General features: G+C 45.1%; 1 protein-coding gene across 4 annotated transcripts in view; it reads right to left on the reverse strand.

Annotated features, from left to right (window-relative positions):
• ADAMTS13 (ADAM metallopeptidase with thrombospondin type 1 motif 13) overlaps positions 1 to 12968 on the reverse strand; it is a 177071-nt gene that overhangs the window by 56135 nt on the left and 107968 nt on the right. The gene's annotated exons all lie outside the window — the stretch shown is intronic.

Consider the following 12968-nt stretch of genomic DNA (forward strand, 5'->3'; position numbering starts at 1 on the left):
TGTTCGGAGTGTTACAAGTTGTGTTTCTTCTAAGAAGGTTTTCGAGTCACAAGATCAAGTGACTCCTTCTCTTGGTGATAGTGCGCATGGGCATCAAGTCCTTTGTTAGATTGTTTTTCCACAGGAGGGTGAAGTAAAGAGTGTACAAGGATGTACAAGTGTATATGGACATATATAGTAACTAAATGAGATGGCCATGCAATGTATATACATATTTACAATATCTAAATCAAAACCAAGTGCAGTAACCCCAAAGGAGGAATGCATCAATCCCTAGTAGTTTCTGAATACTCACAATGTACATAAATGACACATAATACAGTAGAGTGTAGTGTGCACTACCAACAAAGTTCCTACTGCACAAAGGAACCAAAGGGGTGAGTTAAAACGCCCCAAATATTAAAGAACAATGAAGTGGGTTGTGCACCACCATCAATTATAAAAATATAAATAATAATTCAGAAGAGTCCCAATTTGTTGAACATATAATAACGTGGATTTTCGTAGATTTCTTCCAGAAAGTTTATTTGGTCAGAGATACTTGATGCCACAATAGATTTATAAAGAGAAACAACCCAGCAGCCAACGCGTTTGGCCCTATATACTTGGGCTTCTTCAGGGCGAGTAGTAAGTTCCAATATGGGGTCAAGGGTCATTTGTAAAATAAGTGTAAAACACGAACGAAGATTCAAAGAACGTAAATTATACAGTTGCAGAGTATTTTATAACCGGCCGGATTTTCCAAGTCAGAAAAAGTGGAAGGACGGGCCCGGTCGCATTGCCTCCCGCCATGTAAGCTAAGTACGCAGCACGTTCAATAAATCTATTGTGGCATCAAGTATCTCTGACCAAATAAACTTTCTGGAAGAAATCTACGAAAATCCACGTTATTATATGTTCAACAAATTGTGACTCTTCTGAATTATTATTTATATTTTTATAATTGATGGTGGTGCACAACCCACTTCATTGTTCTTTAACATATTTACAATATATAGCACTACAACAGCCACAGGCTTCCGGGGAGGAGGGAGAGTGCATGTAAATCTAATGCACTACATGCCACGAACAGATATCTACTGGGCAAGTAACATTTTCCGTTCAATGGCATGTGTAGCTGTAGATACACATGCTTTGCATAGACTGAAAAGCAGTCCCCTCCTAAAAGGAAGCTGCGGTTAGCCTGTAGGAGTTGTAGTAGTTTGAAACAGTGTTCTAAGCACTGTCTGTCCAACATTTGCTTGTTGGTGAGATAATACATCCACACAGTAGTGTTTAGTAAATGTGTGTGGTGTAGACCATGTGGCTGCTTTACATATGTCTACCATTGGTATATTGCCTAAGAATGACATTGAAGACGCTTTCTTTCTAGTGGAGTGAACTTTAGGAGTTACTGGTAACTGTCTTTTAGCTTTAAGATAGCAAGTTTGTATACATTTGACTATTAATCGTGTTAAGCAATTTTTTTTAATGGGATTATCTTTGTAAGGCTGTTGAAAGGCCACAAAGAGTTGTTTGGATTTTATGAAATCTTTAGTTCTGTCTATATAGTACATGAGAGCTCTTTTAACATCAAGGGTGTGAAGAGCTCTTTCAGCAACTGAATCCGGCTGTAGAAAGAAGACTGGCAATTCCACTGATTGATTGATTTGAAAAGGTGAAACCACTTTTGGTAGGAATTTTGGGTTTGTCCTAAGAACTATTTTATTTTTGTGAATTTGAAAGAAAGGTTCCTCTAAAGAATGCAACCTCTTGAATTTCTCTAACTCTCCTTAAAGAAGTGATTGCTACCAAGAAAACAACCTTCCATAATAAAAACTGAAGATGGCAAGAATGCATGGGTTAAAAAGGTGGCCCCATAAGTCTGGTGAGTACAATATTGAAATTCCACACAGGGGCTGGTTGAGCTCTAGGTGGAGTAACCCTTCTAAGACCCTCCATAAAAGCCTTTATAACAGGAATCCTAAAAAGGGAAGTATGTTGTCTGTTTTGGAGGTAAGCAGGTATTGCTGTTAAATGGATTCTAATAGCGGAATATGCAAGATTTACTTTTTGTAAATGTAGCAACAGGCAAACAATATCTTGTTTTGATGCTTGAAGTGGGTCAATGTTTTTAGGATGACAATACCAGACAAAACGTTTCCATTTTGCTGCCTAACATTGTCTAGTTGTGGGTTGCGTGCTTCTTTTACAGTATCCATACATTCTGATGGAAGCTGTAAGTAACCAAACTCTATGACATCAAGAGCCAAATCACAAGGTTGAGTAGACTGGGATTTGGATGTCTGATTTGACCTCTCCTTTGAGTTAACAGGTTTGGTTTGTTTGATAGTTTGAGGTGTGGTACTACAGACAGGTCTAATAGTATGGTGTACCAATGTTGACATGCCCACATGGGAACTATGAGTATCATGGTGAGTGAGGTTTGTTTCATCTTTTTGATCAGAAAGGGAATTAGTGGGAGAGGTGGAAAAGTGTAAGCAAATGTCCCTGGCCAGTTCATCCATGGAGCATTGCCCTTGGATTGAGGGTGTGGGTACCTGGATACAAAGCTTTGCCATTTGCATTTTCTTTTGAAGCAAAAAGGTCTATTTTCTGGTGTTCCCACATTTGCAAGTATTGTTGAATCACTTGTGTGTGAATCTCTCATTTGTGTATTTGTTATTGCGTCATGCCTAAGAGGTCTGCTAGTTGATTGTGTATCCCTGGGATATACTCTGCCATTAACTGAATGTGATAGTGAATTGCCCATTTCCAAATTGTCTGCACTAGAAGCGACAATTGTGATGAATGTGTCCCCCAGTTTTTGCAGATAATACATTGTGGTCATATTGTCTGTCCTTATTATAACTATTTTGTGTGTGATTTGTGTCTGATAAGCTTTGAGCTATAGGAATACTGCTAGTAATTCCAAGTGGTTTATGTGATAAGTTTGTTGGATTGAGTCCTATTTCCCCTGTATAGTGAGGTTGTTGAGATGAGCTCCCCAACATGTCATTGATGCATCTGTCGTGATTATGGTCTGAGGTACAGGATCCTGAAAGGACAGTCCTTTTGATAGGTTGGTGGAATTCCACCATTGCAGAGAGCGGTGAGTCTGAGATCCTGCATCTGACCGTGTGCCTGAGACCATTGTTGAGAGATATATTGTTGTAGTGGTCTCATTTGGAGCCAGGCATTGGGTAGTATTGCTATGCATGAAGGGATCATGCATAATAGTTTAATCACCAACTTCACTGCATAAATGTGGTTGTATTGTAGTTGCGATATGAGACTATGAAATGCTTGAATCCTTACTGGGTTTGGGTATTCCAATGCTGATTGAGTGTTTAGAATTGCCCTTAAGTACGATTGTATCTGTGATGGTTGCAGATGGGATTTTTGGTAATTGATGGTGAATCCTAGATTTTGTTGGATGTTTGTGGTGTACTGTGTATGTTGTTGACACATTTGAAGTGTGCTGGCTTTTATAAGCCAGTCGCCGAGATATGGGAAGACATATATGAGTTGTCTCCTGAGAACGCTGCAACTACCGCTAAACATTTGGTGAACACCCTTGGTGCTGTTGTTACCCCAAATGGTAGCACTTTGAACTGGTAGTGTTTTCCTGCTACAACAAATCTTAGATACTTTCGATGTGCTGGATGTATGCGGATGTGGAAATAAGCATCCTTGAAGTCTAATGCTGTCATATTATCCTGTTTTTGTAATAAGGGAATGACGTCCTGTAGAGTGACCATATAGAAGTGTTCTGACAGTATGTATAGATTTAGGGGTCTGAGATCTAAGATTGGTCTGAGAATACCATCTTTGTTTGGTATGAGGAAGTATAGTGAATATACTCCGGATCGTTTTTGGGATATAGGTACTGTTTCTATTGCTCCTTTGAGCAGTAGTGATTGTACCTCTTGTTGTAATAGAGTGAGATGCTCCTGAATAAGTTTGTGTGAACAAGAAGGAATGTTTGGTGGCATGGAAATGAGTTCTAAGCAATAGCCCAGTTGGATAATTGAGAGAACCCACTGATCTGTAGTGATGTTGTGCCATTGTGGATAGACTTATACCAGTCTTCCTCCCACAGGAGATGTGTGCTCTGTGAGGATGGTGAGAAAGTCACTGTTTATTTGAATGAGAGGAACCTCTGGAAGTGGACGGTTTACCTCTTCCTCTATTGTTGCATCCTCTATAGGAGCCTCTAAATGATCCTTTAGTATAGAATTGTGAGGATAGTTTTTTTGGGAAGTTGCTGTTTATGAAGCTGATGGTTTGAAACCCCCTCTAAATTGTGGTCTACGAAAAGTACCTCTGGTTGGTGTGGCATACAACACACCCATGGCTTTGGCTGTTTCCCAATCTTTTTTAAGTTTGTCTATGGTTGTGTCAACCTCAGGGGCCAAATAGATGTAATTTGTCAAAGGACATGTTGTATTTCAGGTTTGAACCCTGAACATCTTAACCAGGCATGTCTTCTAATAAGCAAGCTGGTGTTGATTGATCAAGCTGCTATGTCAGCTGCATCCATAGCGTATCTAATAGCATTATTAGATATTGCTTGCCCTTCAGTTACTATCTGTTGTCTCCTTTTTGGGGGTTCTGGAGGGAGATACTGTAATAGTTCTTCCATTTCTTCCCAGTGGGCCCCATCATACCTAGTCAAAAGAGCCTGCGAGTTGGCTATCCTCCAATGATTTGCAGCCTGTGAAGCTACTCTTTTACCCACTGCATCTATTTTCTTACTTTCGTTATCAGAAGGAGGATCATCTCCTGTGGACTGACTGATGGCCCTTTTTGTGCTGCACCAATTACAACTGAGTCAGGTGGTAATTGGGTTCTTATAAACACTGGGTCTGGGGGTGCAGGTTTATATTTTTTATCTAAGCTAGGAGTGATAATTCTGGCATTAACAGGTTCCTGGAAAATATCTGACGCGTGTCTGAGCATTCCTGGAAGCATTGGAAGACATTGACATTATTTATATGTGTAGATGCTAGTCTGCCAAGAGGAAATCTTGTTCTATCTGATCTGTATGCATCTGCACATTATGATAGGCAGCAGCTCTGGCCACTACTTGATGGTATGCAGTAGTGCCTTCCGGTGGTGAGGGTCTAGCAGGATATATGTCTGAATCATTTGGCAGAAAGGGATCAGGATCATATATATATCCCATGGATCTTTATCCTGCTGGTCATCACTAAAATCATCCCTGTGTGGTGATAATGAGGATGTGTGTGGTGACAACTGTGCTTCATATGTGGGTGATGGTGGTGGTGTGGAAGGAAGAACAGGAGAATGTGGTGGTGAAGGCTGTTTATGTTTTGTAGCCTCTTCCTGGAGATATTTTTGATGGAGGTACATCCTTTAAATCAATTTCCTTTTTAAGGACATTGGAGGGGAGCCAATTATTTTTCCTGTGTCCTTTTGAATGTGTATTTTTCACTGTTTAGCATCCATCACCTCTAAAATAGGTTGTATGTCCAAGGATTCAGGGGTAGAAGTAGTTTGCTTGCTACGCGTGCCTTTCGACTCCGAAGGTTTGTGCTTTGTTTGAACTCAAAGCATCGGCTTCAAAGGTGGTGCAGATGTCCCTTCTGATTTTCAGCCGATTCCGAGATTGTTGTTGGAGTCTGTTTGGTCAATGCCAAATGCACTTTAGTTTTTAATCTTGGTGCCGAACCCGAAGGTTGGTCATCCGGACTTACTTTTCAAATCCGACCATGGCCCGAAGGCAGGGGAGGACCGACGACTAGTGCTGGAGTCTTTTTAAATATTTTTGTGTGGTGCGATGTTGCAGTTGTACTTGTGTACTGCGCTGGAGGTATGTAGTGGCTATCATCATCTGAATGCTGATCAGAAGTCAGAGTCTTGGATGGAAAATGTTGCCCTTTGTCGAACTTCTTCCTGTGAGTGTTCTTCACCGAAGATATCAGGTGTGTCTTCTGTGGATTTCAATGCCATTTCGAGATGACAAGTTTTACAGTCCCAGAGAGTCTTTTTGAAACGATCTCCAGGCATCACAGGTTTCTTCCCGATGATCTGGAGATAAGCAGAGATTGCACACAGAATGTTGATCGGTGTATGGGAATTTAGCGTGACACAGAGGACAGAATTGAAACATAGTTTGTTCCATCAGCCCGACATTGAAGTAGGCCCCAACTGGGCAACGCCCTTTAAAGGGCGAGAATTCGACCCCAGCGGTCTAAATCAGATCGAGTATAGATGGAAACACGATCAAAACAATACAGACAATATTATAGAAAAGGTAGAATAAGTTCAAAAGTACTGAACCAAGATCCACCGGAGCGACAGGAAACACCTGCAACCCGACGGCGGAAAGAAAACAATCTAACAAAGGATGCAATGCCCATGCACACTAACACCGAGAGGAGGAGTCACTCGATCTTGTGACTCAAAAACCTTCTTCAAAGAGAAACAACTTGTAACACTCCGAGCCTACACTAGATGGCGGATTTATGCAAAGCATGTGTAGCTTCAGCTGTGGCCATGCCGGCGGATGGCGGTAAGGTGGCACTGCTGCCACCAGCAGCGTCACACCAGTAGACCGCCGTATTATGACCCATAATACAGACTGGCAGTGTTCTGCTGGCAGACGCTGCAGGTGGCAGCAGCGCTCCGTCCCGTCTCCTGCCGGAGGTCCCCCTGAACACAGGTAAGTCGGGTCTCCGACAGGGGAGGGGGGTGTTGTGTGTGTGTCTGTGTGTGTGTATGTTTGCATGAACGTGGATGCGGGTGTGCGTTGCGTGTTGGATGCGACTGTGCATGTATAGAGGTGTGAGTGCATGTATGTTGTGTTTTGTGACTGCGTGTGTGCGTGTATCTTTGTAAGTGTGTGCGGGTGTGCATGAGTGGATGTATGCATGCATGGATGTTTGTGGGAAAAGGGTGTGTGTATGTTTGTGAATGTCGGTTGTGAATGTAGGGGGGTGGGGATGGCTTTGGAGAGGCGGGGGAGTTGGGGGGTAACTGGAGAGGGAGGGGGGAAGACCCCTATCAGTGACAGGGAAGTAATTCCCTGTCACTGATAGTGCCTACCGCACTGGTTTTCATGGCGGTAAGGAAGCCACGAAAACCATGGCAGTAGGCGGGGTCATAATCCCACAGGCAGAACAGTGACGGCCGCCGGGCTGGAGATGGATATCTCCAGCCCGGCAGCTGTTACCACCGTGGCGGTCGGTGTGGTACATTGGTGGGTTGGCTTCAGCCAACCTGCCAATGTCATAATATGGCAGTAATTACCGCCAGCCTGTTGGCAGTACTTACCGCCATGTTATCATCGACCGCCAAGGTCGTAATGACCCCCATAGTGTCCTAAATATATTTTACAAAAATGTCGCCCCATTAGAGTTAATACTAGAAATCTACACCAATACATGCAATGTCAAGAAAAGGCCTAAATGATAAAATTAAAAGAGGGCAATATTGTAATACGCAGGGAGACATCAGCTGAAGGTATTGATGCTGAAGTATACAAAGACATCTGGAGGTCCTGGGCAGGTAGACTGCAAAGGTACCCTGGAATTTAGGGTTATTGGGGTGACTTTAATGCTACAATAGAGAAAGAATGGGAAACATAGCAGCAAGACACTTAATACCACCCGCGCTAGCACACTATCAAGCTGGGCGGCATCCCTGGCCTAGGATGTATGGAGAAGCTGGAACCCAAAAGCCAGGGAATATACCTATTTTCTGCAGCTCACTAGACTTACACACATTCATATTATTTCACGATACCTGGTCTGGAAGCTAACAGGGGAACAGGAGCCTGCATCCTTCCTACATGAATATATGCCCCTAGTGAGCCTTTGATTGGGCGGAATACTGAGTGGGCATATGGAACCTGGAAATGCATGGGCGCTTATAGACCAGGACTTGAGTCAACACTTCAGAGAAGAGAAAATATCATACTGCCAAAAAAGTTAGTGGGAACATTCATATCAGCTAGTATACAATGGGAAGAATATAAAGTGGCTATCCGGGGGACAGCACTAGCCTTTCTCAACAGGAAAAAGAACCCAAAGCAGGGATCCACAGTAAGACCAGAATCCAAACTAAGGGGGTCATTATGACCCTGGCGGAAGGCGGAGAAGCGGCGGTAATACCGGCAACAGGCTGGGGGTCTTTTTTTTTTATTATGACCATGGCGGTTACCGCCATGGTCATCTGCAGCTTCTCCGTTCCGCCCGCCAGGGCGGAGGCGACCGCCGGGCTGGAGACCTGGGTCTCCAGCCCGGCCGCCGTCACTATACCGCCGGCGGTATTTTGACCCGGCTTACCGCCGTGGATTTCCTGCGGTTGGAACCGCCATGAAATCCATGGCGGTAAGCACTATCAGTGCCAGGGAATTCCTTCCCTGGCACTGATAGGGGTCTACCCCACCCCCACCCCGACTCCCTCCCCTACCCCCCCACCACCCCTGCCACCCCCCAAAGGTGGCAGGACCCCCCCCTCCCCACCCCGACCCCCAACATAACATCATTCATACACACATGAGACTCACGCAGGCACCACCAACACACATACACACACACACACTGACATACATGCCAACATCCACACACACAGTCAGACACGCACACCCACATTCAAACATACACGCACACATCCATACAGACATACCTACAGACATACATGCACTCATTCCCAAACACACAACACCCCCACAAGCATACACGCACTCACACACCCCCTCTACATACACACACGCACACCCCCATGCACCCACACAACACCCTCCCACCCCCCTCCCCTCACGGACGATCGACTTACCTGGTTCGACGATCCTCCGGGAGGGGACGGGAGCCATGGGGGCAGCTCCGCCGACACCACCCCGTCAACAGAACACCGCCACGGTGAATCACAGGACGTGATTCGCTGGGCGGTGTTCTGTTGGCGTGGCGGTGGAGGTGGAGCAACCTCCACTTCCCCGCCTCCCGCCAGTATGGCTGTTGGCGGCTCTCCGTCCGTAAAAGGACGGAGAGCTGCCAACGGTCATAATAGGCCGAGCGGCAAACTGCCACCACTGGCGGTCTTCCGCACGGCGGTCCCTCGGCGGTCTTGGAAAAAGACCGCCAAGGTCAAAACGACCCCCTAAGTGTCTGATTTAGATCTTGGCGGGGGGGGGGTTACTCCATCACAAACATGACAGTTATCCCGTCTACAGTATTACAATCCCATTGCATCTTATGGAGATCATGATACAGGGATGGGATATCAGTCACGTGTGGTGGAGTAATCCCTCCACCGAGACCTAAAACAGGCACTAACTATGTTAGAAATTGAACATGGGAATACACACTCTGATGTGACGCTCAGGCAACTGAAGGCTATGCGCATGACTCTTAGGCAGACACTTTTGGATACGGCAAAATCCATCTGGATCGCTTCACAAAGCTGAGACTATGAGTTTGGAGACAAAGCAGGAACACTTATAGGCTGGTTAACAACTAAAACAGAACAATGTTATATAGCCCATGGGCTGGATATGGAAGATGGGGCGAAGCTATCCGACTTACGAACAACTGCCAAAATGCTCGTAAAGTACCATCAAAATCAATATAGAGCCAGGAGCTCTGCAAACAAGAGAGTATGGGAGGCAATCATATGACACCCTTGTTCCGAGATGGAACTGGGGGACTGCTTAAGCTGAAAACAGTCTCTCATGGAAGAGGAAGCATCAACTACGAAGAGCAGGAAAACCCCAGGAGTAAGCGGCCTACCAACTGAAATGTTTTAGAAATACACCTCAACAAAGTTACAATACATTAAATGGTCAAAGACGTCACTGAGACAGAAACTTTATTTGAAGACTTGTGCACTGTGAAATCTGTCACAATAGCAAAACTGGGGTGCTGAGCAGAGAACTCCGGTGCAAACTGCCCATTTTCACTGATTTGGAAAACAAGATAGTTGCTGATGCACAGGAAGCTGGTTGATTGCAGCAGTCCCCTCCGTGGCACCCATCGACCAGAATGGCCTTATGCCACCAAGTGGTACAAGACACAGCTTGAGAAGAGTGTGCCTGATAATGGCAAAGATACATTAACTTGCAGGTCTGGAGACAACTGACTTTGAAAAAGCGTTTGCCACCGTAAGCGACTCTACATTCTCCACGTACTACAGTGGACCAACACGGCCTGACTTTTTAAAAATACATCCAATTACCTTACACAAATCCAATAGCAGAGGCTTGAATAATCAGAATGATATCAGCTCAACTCCCCATAGAGAGTGATACGCAACAAGACTGTCCCATTTCACCTCTGTTGCCGCAACCTGGATCCACATAATTGGACTGGCACAGGGTCTTGAGTAGGGGATGGAAACAAAGACTGTGGGGGTCCGCCCGCCAAGCGGGAACCGCCAGAAGACCGTACCGCGGTCAAAAGACCGCCCGCCAGCCCAGCGGGAAACACCCTTCCACGAGGAAGTCAGCTCCGAATGGAGCCGGCGGAGTGGAAGGGGTGCGACGGGTGCAGTAGCACCCGTCGCGAATTTCAGTGTCTGCTAAGCACTGAAATTCTAAGTGGGGCCCCCAGGGGCCCCACGACACCCCATACCGCCATCCTGTTCCTGGCGGCCGAAACCGCCAGGAACAGGATGGCGGTATGGGGGTCGGAATCCCCATGGCGGCGCAGCAAGCTGCGCCGCCATGGAGGATTCCCCTGGGCAGCGGAAAGCCGGCGGTACACCGCCGACTTTCCGTTTCTGGCCGCGGCTGTACCGCCGCGGTCAGAATGCCCAAAGGAGCACCGCCAGCCTGTTGGCGGTGCTCCCGCGGACCACGGCCCTGGCGGTTTTTACCGCCAGGGTCGTAATCAGGCCCTGTGTGTCAGTTTACACACACAGACAACTTATTAGTACATGTCTATTATCTGAAATGGTCTGATCAAAGGCTCTTGGAGATCCTGGAAAAGTTTGAGGAAATGTTTGAATTGTTGATAAATTGGGACAAAACAATCATATGCACACTACAGTGCAGTGCTTAATTTGTGCTTGTTGTCTCCGGTGCTGAGCACCGGCACTTTTTTTTGAGGGCCGGGGCTTATTCTTCTGCCTCAAGCATTTGTTGCGAGCAAAAGACACATATGGGAAGACGGAAGAAGGAAAAACTAAAAAGCGTCACAATGGGAGAAAGCAGAAAGTTGCAGGATGAGCTGAAGGGGCAGGGGTAGCCGTAAATGGATTGAAGAGGCCCGAGATGGCTTCAGGATTACGCAGCCTCAGTATTCAGTGCTGGCAGATTTAATTACAGCAGCCTCGAGATTAAGAGAAGGGCTTTGAGCACCGGCACCACTTTATTTACAAATTAAGCACTACTACAGGGGGATGAATGGGGTCAATCGTCAAAATCGATTAATCATTGCCCCAATTAGTTTCAAATACCTGCGCCTACATATCACTTAGGATCCACAACATGGAAATTTAATTTATTACCATTACTCAAAGTCACATATGCAGCAATGCAACTTTAAAACCTGCTACCGCTCTCTATTACCAGACAAATAACGCTCTGAAAAATAGTTATTATCCCCAAAATCTTATATGCAAAAATAGCCCTACCAAATCCCAGAGCCCTATTTCCAAGGGATAGAGGGGAGGATAGGCACACAAAACACCAAGTAGTGTTTATTAAATGTAGGGGAATTGGCAGTGGAAGACCACCCTGCTATGTTATGGGGTGGACCAACTGACTTTGTTAAATGGTTTGCTATTGAGGAGAAAAGATAACCCAGCAAATAGACTTGAAATGGCAGAACTGATGGACAAGGTTGTGCTATATGCATAACATGGGGGACAGATGTGTAAACATATATCACTGATCACCAGAGTGGTGTCTGACTGCTCGAGTAAGACAGATGGATTGGATGGAAAGGGATAATAACATGTGAAACTCCCTTTTGTCAGGGAACATGGCTGAAATAGGTTCTCAGGTAAAGTCCACAAGAGGAGATATTGTAGGTATATCTAGGGTGGAGGATGTGTGAATTTCAGCCTACATGAAGTCCTTCTCACAATTAGCCGAAGAATTTGAGCTACGTATCTCACAATGCTACTAATACCTCAGTGAGAGACACACTTAGGGCCTGATTTAGAACTTGGCGGATGGGTTACTCTGTCACAACGGTGACGGATATCCAGTCCGCCAGAATATAAATCCCATTATATCGTATGGTATTTATATTTCAGTGGACGAGATTTGCGCCACCGTTGTGACGGATTAATCTGTTCGCTGAGATCTAAACCAGGCCATAAATAATGCCATAGGAAAGTGATAGAGAACATCCTTCATTTTAGTCCATTAGAAGCCAAGGTCACACTAGGCCCCATTGAATGAGGGAAACACATTTCATAAATACATTGTACACTAGTTAATCATAGTCCAGACAATATGACTGCACTTAAACTGGCACGGGAGGCCGAAGTTGGATTACTGGATGAGGGCGATTGGTGGGAGACCAAAATAGCAGCCCACATCATATCAGATAAAATTAGAATTAACCAATTCAGATACATCCACAGGATATATCATACACCAGAGATGAGGGGTAGCTGTCCCCCCCACAATGCCTGAAATGCCAAACAGAACTGGGAGACTTCTTTCATATGATTTGGATGTGTGTGGCCAAAGGGGACTATTGGGAAATTTTACACAAACCTTAGAGGAGGTAACATATCTCTCTGTGGCTCACCCAAACTAATATTATCTGTGGCAATGGAGGAGGAGGGATACCCTAGAGACCTAAAACATTTATTGGCCTAGGGTGTTCCATTGCAAAAGAAGACATAGACAAGCATTGGCAGAGACCAGTTGTATGAACAAATCAGGAATGGAGACAAGATACAGGCAGATGTGCCATAGTGGAGAAACCAGTGTACATGGCAAGAGGCTGTCCACGCAAGCATAGGAAAATATGGGATTTAGTATGTCCTTCACATTCAGAAATGTTATA

Source organism: Pleurodeles waltl, chromosome 6, assembly GCF_031143425.1.
Source record: "Pleurodeles waltl isolate 20211129_DDA chromosome 6, aPleWal1.hap1.20221129, whole genome shotgun sequence".
Taxonomy (NCBI): domain Eukaryota; kingdom Metazoa; phylum Chordata; class Amphibia; order Caudata; family Salamandridae; genus Pleurodeles; species Pleurodeles waltl.